This window comes from Rhipicephalus sanguineus, chromosome 1 (assembly GCF_013339695.2).
Source record: "Rhipicephalus sanguineus isolate Rsan-2018 chromosome 1, BIME_Rsan_1.4, whole genome shotgun sequence".
NCBI classification, from domain to species: domain Eukaryota; kingdom Metazoa; phylum Arthropoda; class Arachnida; order Ixodida; family Ixodidae; genus Rhipicephalus; species Rhipicephalus sanguineus.
In genome coordinates, this window is record NC_051176.1 from 187917929 (window position 1) to 187938387 (window position 20459).

A 20459-nucleotide genomic window follows, 5' to 3' on the forward strand; every position below is an offset into this window, starting at 1 on the left:
ATTTCCAGGCTCCAGCAGCGGTATCAAGCGCCTTGTTGACGAACAGCACGGCTATTCCACGAGTTATTGAAGCATATTAGAAGTTCTCTTTTGGTTTCTTGTCGAAGATGTCCTAAGGAGTATAGGTGACATCGTCAGGGCCTGCAGAGGACGTGCCCTTAGGACCCGATGTTCAACCAAAGTGGGAGTGCACATCCATATACGCAGATGGCGATTGCCTCTGGACTGCTGCAGTGACTCGCGTTCAGGTGCGTGTGCGACAGCGAGCAGCAGCAACCCCGAAAACAGCCTGTTAAATGCTTGCAAGACTAGTATTCGTTCACTGGAGAGCTTGCAGGGCCAGGCGATGCGTATCTCTCTAGAACTGGCCCGATGTTCTTCAAACTATGCAACATTTGTGCTTGCCAGGGTAGTCGACTCCATCGGAGCACACATCTGACCTACCTCCCACACCTGCGATCCCCACTTGACCCCGCTGCCCTCCGAAAAGCCTTGATCTCCATTTTCATGAGTCATGATCAATCGTCGCAACAGTATTCCATCAGGATATACGCCACCAACGAGGCCTACATCAGCAAATTGCACCGGGACGCACAGGGGCGATTTCTCGAAGATGCCATAAAGCAAACATACGAAAATTACTTGGTTATGCTCGAATAAACAAATAAATGAAAGTTGGCAAATGAACAACGGGCCACGGATGATATACGAAGACCTGGGTTTGCATTCCCAAAGGTCACTTGTTTTTTTTTCTCCTTCTTTCATTTCCTTTCTCTACTATTTCTTTATTTCAATTAGGCAAAATTCTGTAACCTTGGATCAATGCACACAGAAACGTGACTAACATGTTCAAAGCTTTCTTTGGTAATTGCATTAAGTTCTTAAGGGATTTGAAAACTCGCCTTTTAACGTGGTGGCCACTGTCTATGCATTTTCCGGAGTTGGAAAGGATGCTCGAAGTTGGTAGTGTAGGCCTCACCTCTGTTGGGCATAAAGTGGACAGCCCAGTCAGCCGCGAACTACATTCTCGACCACTGAGGCATGGAACTAGTCAGCGCTGAGGCATGGAACTAGTCAGACAGGAACTAGTCAGCGCTAAGGAATATACATATACCCTGCCAGTTGCATGAGATTGGTCGCTTTTAATGGAAAAAAAAAGGTCAGCTACCAAACTGCAAGGATCGTCGGCATCATTAGTTTCCGCAAATCCGGCTTATGAAGCTAAAGATGCCTTCGCTCTTTTTTCCTTACGATAGCATGGCACATTGCTGTCTTCATCTGCGGACTTTTTTTGACTGGCGAACACGAATAAATACCCTGACGAAAGCAGGTCACAAAAAACGCCAGGCCTGCGCTGAAACCGCAGCACAGTCACAGCGAAAGCTGGAAGAGCGGCGTTTCTAGAGCCCGTTGTAAGCTCTCTTGGGGCTACAATACAAGTACACTAGAAAGGTACCCACTACGCCATAAATCACAATTTTTGTGAAGTTGGGAAGCACCTACTAAGCCATTATTCGTCATTCTGCGGAGAAGCGAGGCACCAGCTACACGTCTGTAAGGCAGTATGTGCACTTTCTTGACGCGACGACTGATGACGATGAAGAATTATGGCTCAACCCTTTGTAATGGGTTGGAAGTCTTAAACGGCCCACCAGTTATGTAATTTGCATTGGGTGACGCCCGGTCGCTATTTCCCCCTCCGGTTATGCTGTATAACATACGTTGACGTGGGAGAGAGACGGGGGGGGGGGGGGCGAAGAACTTTACTGAGACCCCGAGGAAATGGATCATGCGCTTATGGGCTTCCTTGGCAACCAATACAAGTGCACTTGCGAGGAACCCACTACGCTATAAATCATTGTTTTTTTAAGAAGTAGGGCAGCAGGCACTGTGCCATTTTTCGTCATTCTACGGAGAGCCGTGGTACCTGCTTAACGCATGTAAGGTATTATGCGCACTTTGTTGATGCTGTGCCTGATGACGACGAATAATTATGGCAGATCCCTTTGTAATGGGTTGGAAGCATTCAACAACCTACTCGTTGCGCAATTCGCATTGTGTGACGCCTGGTTACAAAATTCGCGTTGTGCGACGCTTGGCGCTTATGTGACTCTTCTACCACGCTATATTGCATATGTTAATGTGGTTCCTTCCCGACATGAAGCCTGTATAGGACCTTTTTGCAAAGCAGTTTCAAGCACCGGCATGGCTCAGAGTGGGCTCAGCGTGAATACTGGGCTCCCACGCAGAGGGCCCAGGTTCGAACCTCGTTCCATCCTGGTATTTTTTTTCTTATTTCGTTTTTTTTTCTTATTTCGAGCGATACTGGTTACGGACACCGGCGGCGGCGGACAACTACGGCGCCAAAAACGGCCGGTGAAATGATCTCACAACAGCTTTCGCTGTAAAATCATGCTCACATCCAACCAACAAAAAACAGCGCAGCTACGCCGGGTAAGTTAAGCATTACTGTCTGAACTATACGTATACGAAGACGTGAGCGACGAGGCAGTAGAAAAGTTATAGGCAGTTCAGTCTGTAGTAGTTTAGCCGGTGCCTTCCCGCAAAATGAAGTGAAAACTCGTGGCCGCTGCAACGCTACGGCATCAGTCTCATCGGCTATAATTTGGCCCACCGACTTAAACTACAGGCAGCTCAAGGGCTCAACCTTCCCATATAGAGAGATTGCGCTTGGCACCGGGAACTTTCAGAATTTTCTTCTTGCCCATGAGTGGCGTTCTCGTTTTCTTTTTTGCTCCCAAGAAGCTGCAGTGTTGTACCGCTATATGAAACACGAGTCCATCGTAATCCAGAGCGTCCTCCGAGCCACGAACAATCTTTTTCTCGTATTTTAACCTAGCGAAAATACTGGCACCGAGCACTCTTTGCTCTTTTTACGTATGTCTGTGCGCGTGCGCGCGTGTATGCCTTTCTCGGAATATACGTGCGTATATGCAAAGAAAAGATTGGCTCAAAACGCACTGCCACCACACTCATCGTATAGGTGACGCCCCCTCCACTTTTTCCCAATCAATCTCCGTCGCCCTATCAGAGGTTGCAATCAACGAAAAATAATCACAGTTTCAAACTGTATTTTGAGAAAAAATTAACAGTCCCCTTTTCAGTGCACAGAAACAATTCAGCTAACGGCACAAAATCAACGTGTTATAACGGAACGGTCTTGGTCATGCTAGGTAACCATCCAGGTAAACATAGTTTAGTGTAATTATAACCAGGCGTTTGGCAACTAGTTATTACAGCATCAAAGATTATTGCGAATATTCTTTCAAAAGTTAGGCTTGAGGAAGCCTGCAAGCCAGAGGAAGCCTAATGAAAGAGAAAGTTTTTGTCATTCGCCCAAGAGTCGCGCAAGCTACGAAGAAAGCCCATAATTCAGTGAGCCATTCCCCATGCGGGGTTCTCGGAACGCGAGTATTGATAATCTCCTAATGTCTGAGTTACGATGTTCTTGTAATGCATGCACATTGCGCAGTTAAACCGTTGGGTTACAGATATGGTTTACTTCTTGGGGCATTTCGGTCGCTAGATTTATCGTAAAGACGCCTGGCAACAACATGATGAGTTACTACAGGATGACCACACTATTAGGCAATGTTGCCTCGCGAATCTCTCGCCGCAGAACTTTTTCGAGGTCGTCAAGTATACACGGAGTTGTGGCACTGGGCGAGAGAACGCTGGAAATTGCGCGTTGAGGGGTAGGTTGGGGTGGGAATGGCAAGGGGGCATGCACCGCTCCACAATTATGCCATCGCGCGTCATCAGCTTGAACATTTCTTTCTTTTTTTTTGTTCTTCGAACGAATTTTTCGCTCTTTCTGATTCGCATGTGAGAGGCGTCCTCACGTGACCAACGAGATTGCCCGCTGGCGCGCCGCTCATGAAATGAGCCAATACTCGTCGGGCCAGCTTTCTGTGTAGTCGGCAATGACACTGGGAAGGAGAGAGCAAGCGATCTGTGCATGTGGCTGAAACGAAGTTTCAAATTTCTCTGCTGCATGTAATACAAAGAATTTTGACTCCAATGCTCAGAGAAGCCTTGACTATGCAGATAGTCATCGTTTTCTATGTTCGTGAAGTGTTCAGGGTCCCTTTAAGTTTTCTACAGTCCAGCTTCAAGAGAGAAAAATGACGACTATGCTATAAAACATCCACTCTTTCTACTCTCGCCTCTATCAAGTGACTCTAGTTGCTTTCTGTTTTACGTCTATGAGGTCGTGTACCACTGACGGTCGTATGAATATCAAGGGTGAGCGCTCAGATATTTTAGTGTCACCGATACAATCGTGGCCCCAGGGCGTAGTCAGGATTTAATTTTGGAAGAATGAAGAGCTTCTACGATCGCGCGGGCGCGCGCGCGCGCGTGTGTGTGTGTGTGTGTGTGTGTGTGTGTGTGTGTGTGTGTGTGTGTGTGTGTGTGTGTGTGTGTGTGTGTGTGTGTGTGTGTGTGTGTGTGTGTGTGTGTGTGTGTGTGTGTGTGTGTGTGTGTGTGTGTGTGTGTGTGTGTGTGTGTGTGTGTTGCCTTGGGGTTGCGGCGTGGTCACGTAATGTGTGAAGCTTCCAGAATGCTCAGTCGAGAGGAGCCACGAGGCTCAGACCAAAGAAGGGCTCTCGAATCCAGGAAATCGATGTGCAATCTACTTGTGTCTAAGCCATAGCTTGAGCAGAGCCGGCGGCTGCCTCTAGGTCGTTTCCGTGACACTTCACTTGTATAATGATGTCGACTGTATACTCTCGCATCGTGGGTGGTCGTCGGGCTTTCTCTTGGACGGGGACTCAGTATGCGGGCCAAGTACGCGATACGGTTGTCAGCGGCCGCCTAGCGTGTCTGGCCCATGGTGTGGGATATCACAACGTATCGAGCAGCAGGCCGTACAGCAGGTGGCTGCGTCCATTTTCAAGCTGCTAGTCCACCTCTCGTATTGTCATTCACGGGCGTGAATAAACGGAACTTCGCTAGATGCCGCGAGTAAAATATATGTTTTGGGCATGCGATTACTGTTTAACTATTCTGTTTAATTGGTAGCAACAGAACAACGCTGTGAAAGTTACCGACAACACTAACCATCCCTGCCCCTCCGAAACAGAGTTCGGAATCAATTCGACACGACATCAGCTTTCCAAAATTTCGAGCTACACGCAAGGAACGAATACACACATTTTACCACATGTCAGCCCCTGAAGAAATGGTTTCACTGCAGCGTGGGACCGCTATGCAGTGAGACTAGCAGTGCAGAAGAAATCCAGACTACCGCGAGACACACTTTAAGGTTAAGTGCGAGTATAATGTGCTCCCCGATGAATTTGTTTTTAAAAATCCACATCATGGTATACTGGCTTATACGGGCTAAGTATGTGTAATTTCAAGATTTAACGTATTTGCTTGTTTATAACCTGGACCCTGCTACTATTTGAAATCGCTTCGAATTCGCTGCCACTGTAGAAAGTAATATTCGCACAAGCCTTACCTAGCTACCCCCCCCCCCCCCCCCCCCTCTCTCTCTCTCTCTCTCTCTCTCTATATATATATATATATATATATATATATATATATATATATATATATATATATATATATATATATATATATAGAGAGAGAGAAAGAGAGAGAGAGAGAGAGAGAGGATAGATCTGCAATTATTTGTTTGGTACCCTCTCTGCCATTGCCAAAGCCGTGCCTATTACAGCTACTTGCACTGAACTGCACATGGCCTGCACTGCACTGCAATCAAACATGAAATCCAATAACGTCGCTTTAAAAAATACCTCCAGAATAAGTGAGCTCGCCGTTGATAAACGTGACCTGAGTTCTGTAAGTGGTTTGTTTTTTTTCCTCTCTTTGTCTTGTAGTCATAAAAAATTAAGGCACGCAAACGTGACTTGTTATACATTCAGCCGGGCTAATTTCGTTGTAGTGACTGCAGAGAATTTCCCTTGCAGCCACATTTTCTCGAGGTAAGCACCGAAAAGTATTTCTTAACTATTTCCGCTTCAATTTCCTCTGCATCATCTCTATTGCAATTTATGAGAGTCATCAAAACGGAAGTGGAGCGATCCAAAACGGTACTGTCATTATAGATAGCGCGTGTTTCGTCATTTTTCTTGACAAAATGATATAAAAGAAAAATATGCTACAGTGGCGCTGCATAAACTTTCGGACGGAAAATGCCCTTCTCCGCTTTCCGTCGTGGTATTCAAGACTGGAGAGAGCTGAGAAGGTTCAGCGTTCATAGCGCTGCCTGACGCCCGGTTGCTGCATAAGAGGGAAAAGCAAACGTTCAAGCAGAAAGACATTTTTCAGAACCAGTAAGCCTAGCACAGAGGCTTAACAAATGTCATCATTAGAATAATGAAACAACGCAACGGCGCAATCTGTGCGTGAAGGGAAGTAAGGCGAAGCCATAATTCTGTGAAACGGCGCTGAACACTCTCCAGATATTATTCTGAAACGGCGCATATGGTTTAAAAAAAAGTTTGATGCAACAAGAATATTTGAAGTACGTCGCATCTCCCTCGCTGTTTCATTGAACCACTGGGACATCAGGTAACGTGGCGGGGCGACTTAATATCCGAATACGAATAAAACAATGGACAAAATAACACGATGCAGCGATCACACAGCCTGCGGAACTTAAACACTGACGCGGTCGATATGGTGGCACGGAAAGAACTGGCTGCTATGGAAGGCACGTTTGGACGCCACTCTGAACAGCACCTGAGGGTGTCGTAAAAGGTCGGCTGGCATCAGTTCCTCACTGTGGATTTCTTACTCTAGGAAGAAAAGAATGTTGAGATCAAGTGAAAAAGCAACAGGCACGTAAACTTGTTGATGAATTTTAGTTCCCTCAGGTTTATGTATTTCCCAAGTACTATTAACGTTACCCTCGTTCGTAGGAGCGCGGTTGACTAAATAGGGTGCAACCCCCCCCCCCCCCCCCCCCCAACGCACACGCTCGACGCCAGCGTGCGCCAAGGCGTGATTGCGATGGCAGCGCCCAGATAGCGGCAAACTGCTGCTTCTCGGCAGGGCGTTGCAGCCTGGGAACTTTTGACCACCCCTGTACACTTGCGAAAAATCATAATTTTTCTGAAGTTGCGAAGCACCCACTACGCAATTATTCGTCATCCTGCGGAGAAGCGAGGTACCCGCTACACATCTACAAAGCATTCTGTGCAGGTTGTTGATGCGGCGGCTGATGACGATGCAGAATAATGGCTGAGATTTTTGTAATGGGTTGGAAGCTTTAAACGACCCACTAGTTACGTAATTCGCATTGTGTGACGGCCGGTCGTTATTTAACTCTCCTACCACGCTATATAAGATATGTTAACGTGAGAATGAGAGAGAGAGAGAGAGAGAGAGAGAGAGACAGGGAAAGAACTTTATTTATTGAGGCCCTGAAAAAATGGACCATGGGTGTCTTAAGGGCTTCCTTGGCAACTAATACAAGTACACTTGCCAGGTACGCACTACGCTATAAATCATCATAATTTTTGTGAAGTAGGGAAGCACCCACCAGGTCATCTTTCGCTATTCTGCGGAGAACCGTACTACACGCTACACACCTGTAAGGCATTATGTGCACTTTGATGACGCTGTGCCTGATGACGATGAAAAATTATGGCTGAGCTTTCTGTAATGGGTTGGAAGCATTCCATAACCCACTCGTTGCGCAATTTGCATTGAGTGACGCCTGGTTGTTATTTTACTCTTCTACCACGTACGCTATATTACATATGTTAATGTGATTCCTCCCCGACACGGAGCCCGTACAGGGTCTTTTTGCAAGGGAGTTTCAAGCACTGGTAGTGCTCTGCGGTAGAATGCTGGGCTGCCACGCAGAGGGTCCGGGTTCGAACTCCGTCCCATACTGGATATGTTTTCTTATTTCGTTCTTTTTTTTCTTATTTTGCGCTACTAGCGGTTACGGACACTGGCGGTGGTGGCGGACAACTACGGCGACAAAAACGGCTTTTGTTGTGATCTCATAACAGCTTTCGCTGTGAAAAGCATACCGCATAGCCGCGATCAAGAGCAAGCCAACTCATAGGCGGAGAGTACGGGGGCGCTGGGGGGCTTGGGCCCCCCCGGACTGCCTCATGGGGGGGCAGAGCCCCCCCTGGCGCTGGCCCAGGGTATATTTTTAAGAGCTTGGCTTAGGTCCCCGGGTCGTCCTGTCTGGCAGCTATTTCACAGGAGGCTGTTTATGCCCGCTTCTTTTTAATTTCAGCCATTTAAAAGTTCGGCACATCGGCCAGTGACAAGTCAAACATTCAATGGAAAAATGCCCCTCAAACGGACTTTTACGTGCAGAATATGCTGTGCTGATGAACAGCTGAAGCGACCGACTTAAGCTATAACAAATTTAAAAAATTCACCGGCGATTACGGTATACCTAATTCGCTGAGTGCAGCCTCGTGTTCGAGCAACGCCAGCTGTATTAGAAGTTTTGACTATCCGCAGTTGTAGCAATGTAACCTTCGTTACATATTGCCACAGAATTTGCCAGCGCTCGAGTGCTACGCACACTATATACTCTGTGCATTGCAGCTGTCGCGAACCAAGTGAAACGCCCACAGCCCCGTTACGACAAGCGAAGCCAGCCGCAGTGCACGTGCCAGCCCTGCATGCACACGAGCGACAGAGGAAGAAAGCGAGGTTAGAGGCCAGTATCTCGTGATATCGACAGACTCCGCGTTCGCTCTCTTTCTTCCTCGTTCGCGCTATCAGTTACGCCGCCGACGCCAACGGCGATGCCGCTCAACGCAGGAACTTACGCCTAAGATCTGCGCTCTAATTGTCTTGAACCCTGTAGTGAATGGTTTTGAAAACACAAAAATGATACTGAGAATACAAAGCAATCCCGACACAGTCAGTCAGTGAACGCTTTCGCACAAACTTACTCGCCAATAAAAAAACGGGTAATTTCTTGGTTGCCTACATATTGGTACCCTTCGACATGCCTGCTTATAAAAGTGCCCAGAAAAGATTGTACGCAGTTTTGATTTATCAGTAAAGGGTTTTACGAAAAGTTCGGCCACCAATGAGCAACTCCATTACTCGTCCAGATTCATAACCGCCGCTTCGCACAAGGTGTAGTGGTAGCAAATGGTGTTTGCTAGCATCTCAGAATTACTTTCGGCCATCTTGAATTGAACTCACTGGCATATAATTAAAGCTTCCCGTGATAGCGTTAGCCTACTCTCTCCTGTGGCGCATGTTTTAACAAAGTAAAGCCTAACCCCACGCATTGCGTGAACCTATTTTATGCGACGCAGTCAACGATCGAGTCAACAAAAAAGGTCGCCTACGCGACCTTTTTCGCTTCCAAGAGTTACGGGGTGGATCGATGTCTTCGTGTAAATTGAAAAATAAATCTAGGGCCTTCCACTTACAGATCTTCATTATGATATCGCGGGCACCTAAGAGACTAAAGTTACTTTAAATCCTTTAATTTGGAAGTTGGACTTGTCTCTCTCTCTCTCTCTCTCTCTCTCTCTCTCTATATATATATATATATATATATATATATATATATATATATATATATATATATATATATATATATATATATACATATATATATATATATATAGGGAGAGTGAGAGACGAATGTGGAAGAGCAAGTCGGGCCCCCGCCCCCTCCGGTAAAATGAAAACTCTCCACCTATGAGCCAACTTCATCAAGTATGAAATCAGAACCACCAAAGGGTGCACCAAAGGATGAAATCAGAAGTGAGAAGCTTGATGATAATTCAATACTCATAATCTACAGCCGAAAATATGATGATAAAGATAGCTGATATTGAAAGAGTATCTAAGATACGTGTATCTCCGATAGTGCACTTCCCTGATCAAGCATTAGTCGTGCGTCCGTTCCGGTGAGCGGTAACGGCGACGTTTCTGCTTCATGTTCCAGTATCACAAACGGCTATTTCTTTCGAGCTTTTTTTTTTTTTTTCGGCTCCTCTTTCAAGAGTAAAATTGTGCATGGCGGCACCTCAATATCTACACCATCTGAAGCTAAGCATTTTATGCCGTATATAATTTTGTTGCAGTTTGCCTTTCTGCGGTTATTAATAGCTAATGACGCGCATGGGAAACTTAATCAGTAAAACACACACACACACACACACACACACACACACACACACACACACACACACACACACACACACACACACACACACACACACACACACACACACACACACACACACACACACACACACACACACACACACAGGCGCGCGCAAACTGTAATGAAAACTGTATTGCCGCCTACCCTATTGTAGTTTGTCAAGGAATGAGCAAATAATGAGATATATTTACGAAGCACTCCGAGGCTTGCGGAGAGCAGCAGTGGTTTGGGGGCTTACATTTGTTCGCAATGGAAGAAAAGGCCGGTAAGCTGGATCCAGAAGATAAAAAATTATACGCGGTAAATCGATTAATATTTGCTTCTCTTGGGAAAAATCCCAAATGAAGTCGTACGAGGGAACATAGGCTGGGAATCAATTGAGGACTCCAGTAGCAAGAAACAAATTGTTCTCAAAATGCCAGAAGAATATCTTAGAAAAAGTAACTCAATAAAAATGATAAAAAGAAACATATTTGAGGCTAGATACCGTAAGCATATTAGCAGACAAAAAAAAATTAGAAAGTGGTAAACTCCGGGGATTCTTTGACCCCCCTTAAATCAATTACTACGAAGCCCGAGCTGCACTTCTTCATCGTGACTCGATGACGAGCTATCTTTTTTTTTAACCTGGTGGCATTACGATATAGACTGAAAGTCCACATGGAAGTCCATATATAGTAATGTCAAAGCCGACAAATTCTTTTTGTTTTATTGCGATAGCAATTATATGGGCAGTCTCGGCTGGATTTTGCCGTCGCCGTCGCCGCCGTCATGCACCGTATATGTATAAGTATGTATATATATATATAAAAGCCCCAAAGAAAAATAATTCAGAAAAACCCTTCCGAAGCGCGGAATCGAACCAGGGACCTCTTGCTCTGCAGCGAGTGGCGCTATCCACTACGCCACGAAACGCAGATCCTCCACGTAGCTAACGGCGAGCGTTATATACACACACTTTAGCGCTGGACGGACTCAGAGACAGCAGGCGATAATAAGCGTTTCTTCATTACCAGTGAGATGGCGCTAGGAGCCCGACGGGCGCATTTAAAAGTCGTCGGCGAGCTCGCTCGCTTCTTCTTATATTTGCGCATGGGAGAAGCTTGCCCTTTCGCTGTCTGCTCGCGCGGTTTTCTCGTGGCGAGGGGTAGAGGAATGTTTCACGCTTTCACCGTGATGTCCGCACTCATGTTACGGCACGTACGAATGTCACTCGAGCTCAGGGACGCCGCTAATCGAACAAACAGAAGATGAGCGCGAACTATCAAGTGTCACAGCTCGACACTTGAAGCACGCTAGTTTCCTTCGCTGCTTCGGCCGCCTTTGCAACAGAAGTGCTGTTCAAACTGAGAGTATTCATTGGCGAGCCTCACTTCGTATAGCATTAGTTCCTTGCTATCGCATTCATTGCTTCGCCCTTGCGGCGAAACTGTGACTTTTTTTTTTCCTGTAATCTCTGATGCATACTGATAAAGGGCCTTTTTCCTCCTGAGCATGGATTTCCGGGAAGCCTGCTCAGCTGCAGACGAACAGATTTAGCTCATTTTATAAGCTATAATAAATGATCGTATAGTTAGAGGCGTGTCGTAAAGTGGTTTGAGTGCTCCACCTAAAGTCTGTAAGGGCTGGTTTGAACTTTGACACCGACGCGAAGTTTTTAGTTTATTTCTCAGAGTAATCGTTCAATAATCTTTCGAAGGTACGGACGCGTTCAGCCTATTCGTTTACTTTCACAATCGCTGTTCGTAGTACACACAGTCGACGCAGCATCAATGAAAGAATTATGCAAAGCAGACAGTGTATTATCGAAACGGCCCATAGAATGGCTTCTGGACAGATGTATGAGAGTGATGCCGAGTGGCAGATAAACGAGATTGCGGCGGAGCTGTCTTGTGCAAGCCAATAACGGGGGCTGAAAGGTACAGAAAAAAGTCACAGTTTCGCCGCAACGACGAAGCAATGAACGCGATAGCAGCAAATGGGAAGGTAACACGAAGAACGGAAAGCAGCTCGAAATTTCCAGCGCGTCGCTCAAGCGCAGAGGACGCACGAAAAGAACGGACACAGAACGAGCGCGAACTATCAAGTGTCACAGCTCGACACTTAAAGCGCGCTGCTCAAACAAAGAAGGACGCATGCAACGAACGCACAGGTATACACAGGACGAAAGCAAACTAACAACTGATACAGTTGTCACTTCTTTCTGTTTGAACAGCGCGCTCCATTCGAAAACGCGACCGCTGCGGCGAACGAAGTGACCTTCGTACGCTCTGTAACTTCATCGGGGACATCGCGGTGAAAGCTCAAGACATAAAAACCACCCTCCTCACAAGATAAGGCGCTCGCTTAGGTGCACCTGGCGAGGCAGGAGGTGCACCTAGCGATGCAGGAGGCGCGCGCATCACAACGAGCGGGGCGACGACCTTTAAAGCGTGCCCCTCGCGCCTTTCGCGCCATCTCGCTGGTGACCAAGAAAGCACGCTGACGTAAATGGTGTATACAAATAGCTCGCAGTTAGCATGCTTAAAAACATACGCCTCGTGGCCTAGCCGTCTAACGCTGCGGAGCGAGAGGTCGCCCGTTCGATTCCGCGCTTCGAAAAAAAAAATTTTGAATTATTTTTTGTGGCTTTTATATGTATATACATGCATATACATATACGGGACATGACGGCAATGGCGACGGCAAAAACCATCCGAGAGTATCCATGTAATTGCTATTGCAATAAAATAATCGAGATTGTTACAGAATACTGCCATGGTAGGCTTCCTGAGCTTTTAATTTTATACCTACAGGAAGACGTGCACGATGTAAAGAAATGAATATTTCTGGCGAGATCGCACGTGCACGCTCAAAAGAAAGGTCTGGGGAGGAAGTGGAACCTATTTGTAAATGTGCCACTGAAACCCGGCACTCTAAATATTCACACGGTCAGCCTTCCAGGACGAGGGAGATAAGGATAAAAAAAAGGCATGAAGGTTGACTAGGGCTAAGCCCGGTTGACTACCCTGCACTGCCGAAAAAAGAAGGAGAAGACGAGTTTGAGAAGAGAAAACCACGCGGTACCGCCGATGTTATAGCAGTTCCGTGCTCAATGTCCCAGACGGTCGATCAGTCCTCTAGCATTCAGAAATTGCGGCAGCGCTTTCGTTGCCAGTACAGTCAACATGGCATCTCGAAACCGTAGCTATTGGGCTGGTGGGATGGAAGATAAAGGTTCAATACCAGTATTGATTAGGCACTTTCTTATAGTACTGTAGACGGACTTCACGCACGACGCATGTAATAGAAGACTCTATAGGAATGTGAGCCTACGTCAGCGCAACGTAGTGTGCACGAAATCGTGCGTTCGCAGAAGATGAGATCTATATAAACGTCACTTTGATAAATGAGAGCCTGCAAGATCGCCCGGCTCACAAGCGCGCGCAGCTGTCGGGGCGTAGTAATCATCATATACTAACAAAAAGCTATTTTATGAAGAGTTAACGATGCTGTTTTTTGGCCTACGGTTTCGTGCGCACCAAACTAGTGAAATTTACACTGCTGCCATAGACTAACCTTTTAATATTCACGCATATCCAAGGCATCAGAAGGGGAAATGAGCAAAGTTTGAGTACGTGCGGTTTAAGCCAAGCTCCGGTGTCACGATTTCCGGCTCACGCAAATGCGATGTTCGCGCATTACGCCAACCTCCACGCGCGCATCGGCGCAAGGTGAAGGAACGACTGATAGGTGAATGCTATAGCACGAAAGAAAGTGCCGACAGAAACGGCTCCGCTGATGGCGCCGCTGAAGATCGAACTGATTGTGACGCAAAATATCGGGGCAAGCTGAACTCTTCTAGAAAGCCGATAGTCTAGCCCCCCCCCCCCCCCCCGTGATGACGTAACGCCGCCGACGCCATCCGTGGGCTGCTGTCGCCGCCACCGCCCACGGGGGCTGCACTGATCCGTTGGAATGGAACGCATAAAACGGTTTTCAGTGATCGACGGAAAAGGCGCGCACGAGAAAACGCACCGCAATCGACCGCTTGCTTGAGCGTTTGCGGTGGTATAAAGTTTCTCCGCATTTTCGTACACATCTGATGCATATACTCCCCAACGAACAAAAAAAAACATTCGCAAAAAGAAAAGAAAACGCAGCAAGCTAAAGAAGGAATAGAAAGAAACCCCCACCCCACGGGTATAGTAGAAGCTGTAAGGGATTACAATCAATACGTTTTCGGGGCAACAACTACTCCTAGAAAAGGAATAAAATTATCTCATTTTTCCGTAAAATTAGGTAATCCTTTTTCTGTTCGCTAATGATGCGATAACGACCGAAAGACTGAACATTGCAAATAGACAGAAGAGAAATCTTTGCTTTCTTTCACTTTTCGCTCGCAACGCTACGCATGGTCATTATATCTTCAGTGAGAATAAATCTTTAGAAAATCAGCTTGAAGGCGTCGAACAGCCTTCATAATACATGTGGTGAATCGCATACACTTAGTCATAATTCTATGGCTCATATTGCATGTGAGCAAATCCCGTGTGAAATAGGAGACACTCAATTACATATACGGTATATTAAAAAAAAAATCAGTTCTATTAGAAGTAGCGTACACTTACACTAGTTTTAATGAAAACAGCCTAAAATATAACACGGACTCCCTTTAATAGTACGGATGTCGCTATATGTCACGCGTTGTGATATTTTGCGCAGTTTATACCTACATAAATGTCGGACGCTGTAATGAAACATCAATACCTGCTATTCGATTTACTCCTCACAAGTGTTTGTTAACAAAATACAAACATTTGCTGAAGGCCTATTGCATCATTCCACCCCATAAAATAATAACTTTCTTCAGAGAATTAGAGGAATCTTAGGAATGAAGCTTCAAAATTGCACTTGGAAGTAATCAAAGAACAACGCGAAGTATCATACTAACACTTTCTCGTAAGACACACACACAAACACATACATACATACATACATACATGCATACATACATACATACATACATACATACATACATACATACATACATACATACATACATACATACATACATACATACAGTACTCACGGAGTCAAACGCGGCATCTAATTTTTTAGTGTAGCGACTAGTATGCGCAATTGCTCGAGATAACCCCGTCATGTCGTGACGAATCTGGTCTACGCGTTCTAGTCAAAACTGCGCCGGTATGATCCGAACTGAAGGCGGTGGAAACGAAATTATGTGCGTTACGTAGCCCTAAATTGTCCTGTTTCAATCCGTGTGTGCTGCACAGACATACTAGCTGTTTCGACCACCCGGGGTCTTTTAACGTGCACCTAAATCTAAGTAGACGGGCCTCAACCATTTTCGCATCCATCGAAAATGCAGCTCCCGCGGCCGGGATTCGATCCCGCGACCTTCGGGTCAGAGGAAGATGAGACCTTCCTCTGTCAAGACAGAGCACTGCCGACTCGTAGAACGGGTGTTGGTCTCTGTTCTCTTCAATGGAACGTCTTATCTATCTATCTATCTATCTATCTATCTATCTATCTATCTATCTATCTATCTATATATATATATATATATATATATATATATATATATATATATATATATATATATATATATATATATATAAATATATATATATATATATATATGTGTGTGTGTGTGTGTGTGTGTGTGTGTGTGTGTGAACAGAGAGGCATAACGAGGTTTGGGTATGGCCGTCAGATAAAGAAGTGTTTGTGTGTAGATATATGTGTGAAGTGACCGTTACATTTGGTGACAGCGGTGGGATCGAGCAGGGCAGACTGGCGAGCGTGAGCACATTTTGACGATGTGCGATTGAAACTGTGATTGAACAGATGCGCCGTGACTTGGCGAATATACTTGGAAGCACCGCTCTTGCCATGAACTCCGTGGTCGCCCCGGCAGGTGCTCGCGCTGTCTGCGAGCAACGCGCGCTGCGCCAGGAGGAAAGTGAGCTTTGCTCCTGGAACAAGCCAGGCGGGTATAAGAACGAACCGGAATACTCTTGTCAGTGATAAGGAGGACGCGTGCGGGGAACAGAAACGAAGCGAGCGCAACGAGTGGGAGACGAGAGAGAAGATGGGGTTATGTGAAATGGCGCCTCTTATTCTTTTCTAGAGCAGCGGTTCATATGTAACCCGGCGCAGGCGCACGACAAGAAAAGGACAAAAAAATTGAAGATCAATTTATTCAAAGACATTCCTTGAGCCCGACGAAATCTGCTTGAGTTGGCTTTTCATTGCAACTAAAACCACCCGTAGTTACTGCAGGTCCAACCCGACATTTCGTTACAGTAGACTCCGACGTCTACGAAAGTGAGGGAAACATTATATATATTAACCACGACGTACCGTCCGCTGCGTTCACTGTAGCACGACGCCAGCCTGATCAAGAACGCAGCGTGAAACTGACCTCGAGGAACAATCTTTAGTATCCAAATAGTGAGTTGTTGGGCTTGTTGGTTTAGCATCTTGCGTAGGGGAGCGCAGAAGCGGCTCGGAAGAAAGTGCACGGGACAGCAAAGATGCTCACTTGCAAGTGATATTTATTATTTAAAAACAACAGGCTAAGAGAGCACTCGACATCGCTGGAGACTCAAAATGACGGGGCGCACCTACCTACGCACTGCAGAAAATGCAGTTGCACAGCACGTTTTGAGAAGGCAGAGGTCACAAGTCGAGCAAAGGGCAGTGGTGAAAGAAATTCCTGACGCGGGCCAGATTAACAATGATGCAGACACATACGTCAGTGCGCCGTCGGTACATTTTATGGTGAAGCAATTAGAGTTTCTTAGTTGAATGGTTTAGTAGGAAAAAAAAGAATAAATACACACCCGTAGCTATCTTTCTGATAGTTTGATTTTGTACTTCCCTGCGATATTGAATTACTCTCTGTGCTCTGTTTAGAGTGGAGATAATAGTTAGTGTGACTGCGCTTGCGCATGAACTTTCGTGGTGGAAATGTTTTTCATAATACATATCAGTTGCAAGTGAGCGTCTTTCCTGTCCTGTCGAATAAGCTTGGAATAGAGAGGTTGGCGGATATGACCGTCAGTCAAGGAACGGTGGTTATGTGTATATTATTTGTGTGGTAAGTTACTGTTACAATTATATATATATTATATATATATATATATATATATATATATATATATATTATATATATATATATATATATATATATATATATATATATATATATATATATATATATATATATATATATATATATATATATATATATATATATATATATGTGTGTGTGTGTGTGTGTGTGTGTGTGTGTGTGCGTGCGTGCGTGCGCATTTACAGCAGCAGTGCAGTATGACTGAACTCATGCGATGGCTTAACGGCTGGCGTCGCGCTGCTAATCGTGAGGAGGCGGATTCCGTTCGCGGACTGGCGTGCTTCGGAATCATATCGTGGTTTTGGCATGTAAAATCTCAGAACAAAATTTAAGTTCGCATTTATGCTTTACCAAGACAGTAAGTTTTTATCGTTATTAGATGACGATTCTATGTTGTTCTGTGCGCAAATAAATGCTCTTTTCTATAGAAAATCATTGGCAGTGTCTCACCCGTAACAATATACCCCATGAGGACACTGCATTCTTGAAATATCCGGTTGCACTTGCAATAACGTCATTACATTCTTTTGAGAAGACACCGACGCGGCCATTTTTGAAAGCTCTTTTTTTTTCCCGTAATCTAGCAGGCATCAAATAAAAGCTGCATTCCCGAATATTTTGCCCCGTTACACATAATTCAGATCATGATGACAAGCATAAAGCGGCAATTTTTCGCTTTTCGAGCACTATATATAAACAGGAAAGCAAACCTTTTTACGCTGAAACTTTGTCCCTTGCTGTATAAAGAGAAAGAGAAGACACCCTAGGCCGACTGACTCTTGAGAAGCATGAGAAACTGGAGGCAGTTACGTTGAAGCATCGCCGTATGTTTTTGACGTCGTATTGTTGAGGCAAAAGCGCTGCTTACGGCGGTAGGCATGGGGCTACGAGTCACATCATATATCTTTCGCTCGCACGGATTCTCTCGCGCCCGTAAAAGCGTTATATCGCATTCTCTTTCCCAACACCTGTCATTCTGCTATTACTGCATCCAACCGTTGGCGCTGGTGTGTCGTAGGCGCCCGTGGGTAATATGCATGACATTTCTCCTATTCTTCAATTTCTCTCTGTACTTAATAAACCTTGCCACAAATAAACACACCTGTATTAACAACACTATTCGGGCCGCTTCATGGCGCAACTCAGATAAATATAGATGCAGGTAAAAATAAATGGCTGTCTCTAACTTAAGATCGTGTTACCTCTGAGAAAGAGGAGGAAATCGCGCTCCAATTGGCGCCTTCATATTTCATCAAAGCGCTTATAATTCAAATGAAAATATAGAGCTGCCCTCCTAAAAAAGCAAAAAAAAATCAAAAAGAACACATAACATCAAAAGAATCGCGACTTAAACTCACTTTCTCTTTCGACTTCGCGCATGAGAATACAGCACAGAAGCGATAACTACGCCTGTGCTGTATAGGCTGTTGGTACGAGGAATGTTGCCTTTCTATATGCTAAAGGCAGTACTTGTTCTCAAAAGAGACGCTCGCGTATTAGATATCTTTACGGGCCAGATGCTGAAGAGGCACTATGTCCTTTTCGAAAGTCGTATTCCATACAACTTATCATCTGCAATGCCAGAAAAGATTAGTTGTTTCGATATTTAGCAATAAAGAAGCGATATAAAATGCACGGTTGAAAAAATAACGAGTACGTCACTCGTTCGTAGCGTTAACATTAGCGCACGGCACCTATATTGTCAAATAATGCACAATCTAAGAAGTCACATAACAGACTTTTCAAGCCGTGCCTATTGATATAAGAATTGGTTCGCTGTTATACATAATGTCCCAGCAATCAAGCACTGAGTTTTAAAAAAAGGAATAATAATAATAATAATAATAATAATAATAATAATAATAATAATAATAATAATAATAATAATAATAATAATAATAATAATAATAATAATAATAACAACAATAATAATAACAATAATAATAATAATAATAATAATAATAATAATAATAATAATAATAATAATAATAATAATAATAATATGTGGGGGTTTAACGTTTCAAAACCCCGACATAATTATGAGGGACGCCGTAGTGGAGGGTTCCGGAAATTTCGACAACCTGGGGTTCTTTAAGGTGCACCTAAATCTAAATACACGGACCTCAAGCATTTTCGCCTTAATAAAGGAAGAAGCATTATTGCAGATGAATTTGAGCGAGCTCGCACCAGTATTCTTCAATTGCACACGTACCATTATACAACGAAAATGAATTATCTATTTTTTTTTTCATATAATTGTCAAGATGCCAACTAGGGAGTTGCACATAATCAAAAGGGAGGTGATACAGAGTTCTTGCTGCAAGGGACATATCGAGTGTTTTACACACAATGCGTACTTTGCTGGAAATAGCTCATTTAAGTGTGCATCAGGATTGTCTACAGCCGCCCTAATGAGCAAATTTCAACAACAACGTTAAATTAGGTTAGATCAATACGTTTCATTAATTATCTTAATGTAACCAACAGTGTTGCCTGCGATGTCTGCGGCGCCGGAGAACACATCGACGCCTTGTTATGTCATTGCCCTCCATTTGCGTCGGAAAGACAAGAACTTTCTAACGCACTGCGACGACTGGATTATCGACCACTTTTCGGGTATGATGACAGAAAGTTGAGTTAGTTGGTAAGAATTCATCATAAAAGAAGGTAGGCGTGCAAACATGGACAAAAGAGATCAAGGCAATACAAAAGCCGACTATCAACCGCACTGCCACACTGCGAGGAAAAGAAAATTTCACATAGAAACTTATCTGCGCATGCGCAGGTAAGGAGCGCCACCTCACGTGGGGGTCTACGGGAGATGCAAGTGCTGAAGAATATAATTTCTTCTTTATGTAAATTAATCGATTGCTGGACCACGCACGCTCTTCTAGATGCTACTAGAACAGCGCCCCCATCGCTCGTCTGTCCACAACAAAGTGAAGGCCCTTTTAACGCGACAGCGTTAAAGAGCTTATTTCGCAAAAATTCTGGTGTCTGCGTCGGCTTCGTTGGTTGTGAGCGAAAAACCACTATCTTGTCCGTGACTGAAAAATCGGGAAAGTCGCAAGTAAAATAAATAATAAAAATCTTCGGGTTCCAGTGAGAATCGAACCCAGGCCGTCTGCGTTGCAAGTAGCGGTTCTACCACAGATGCAG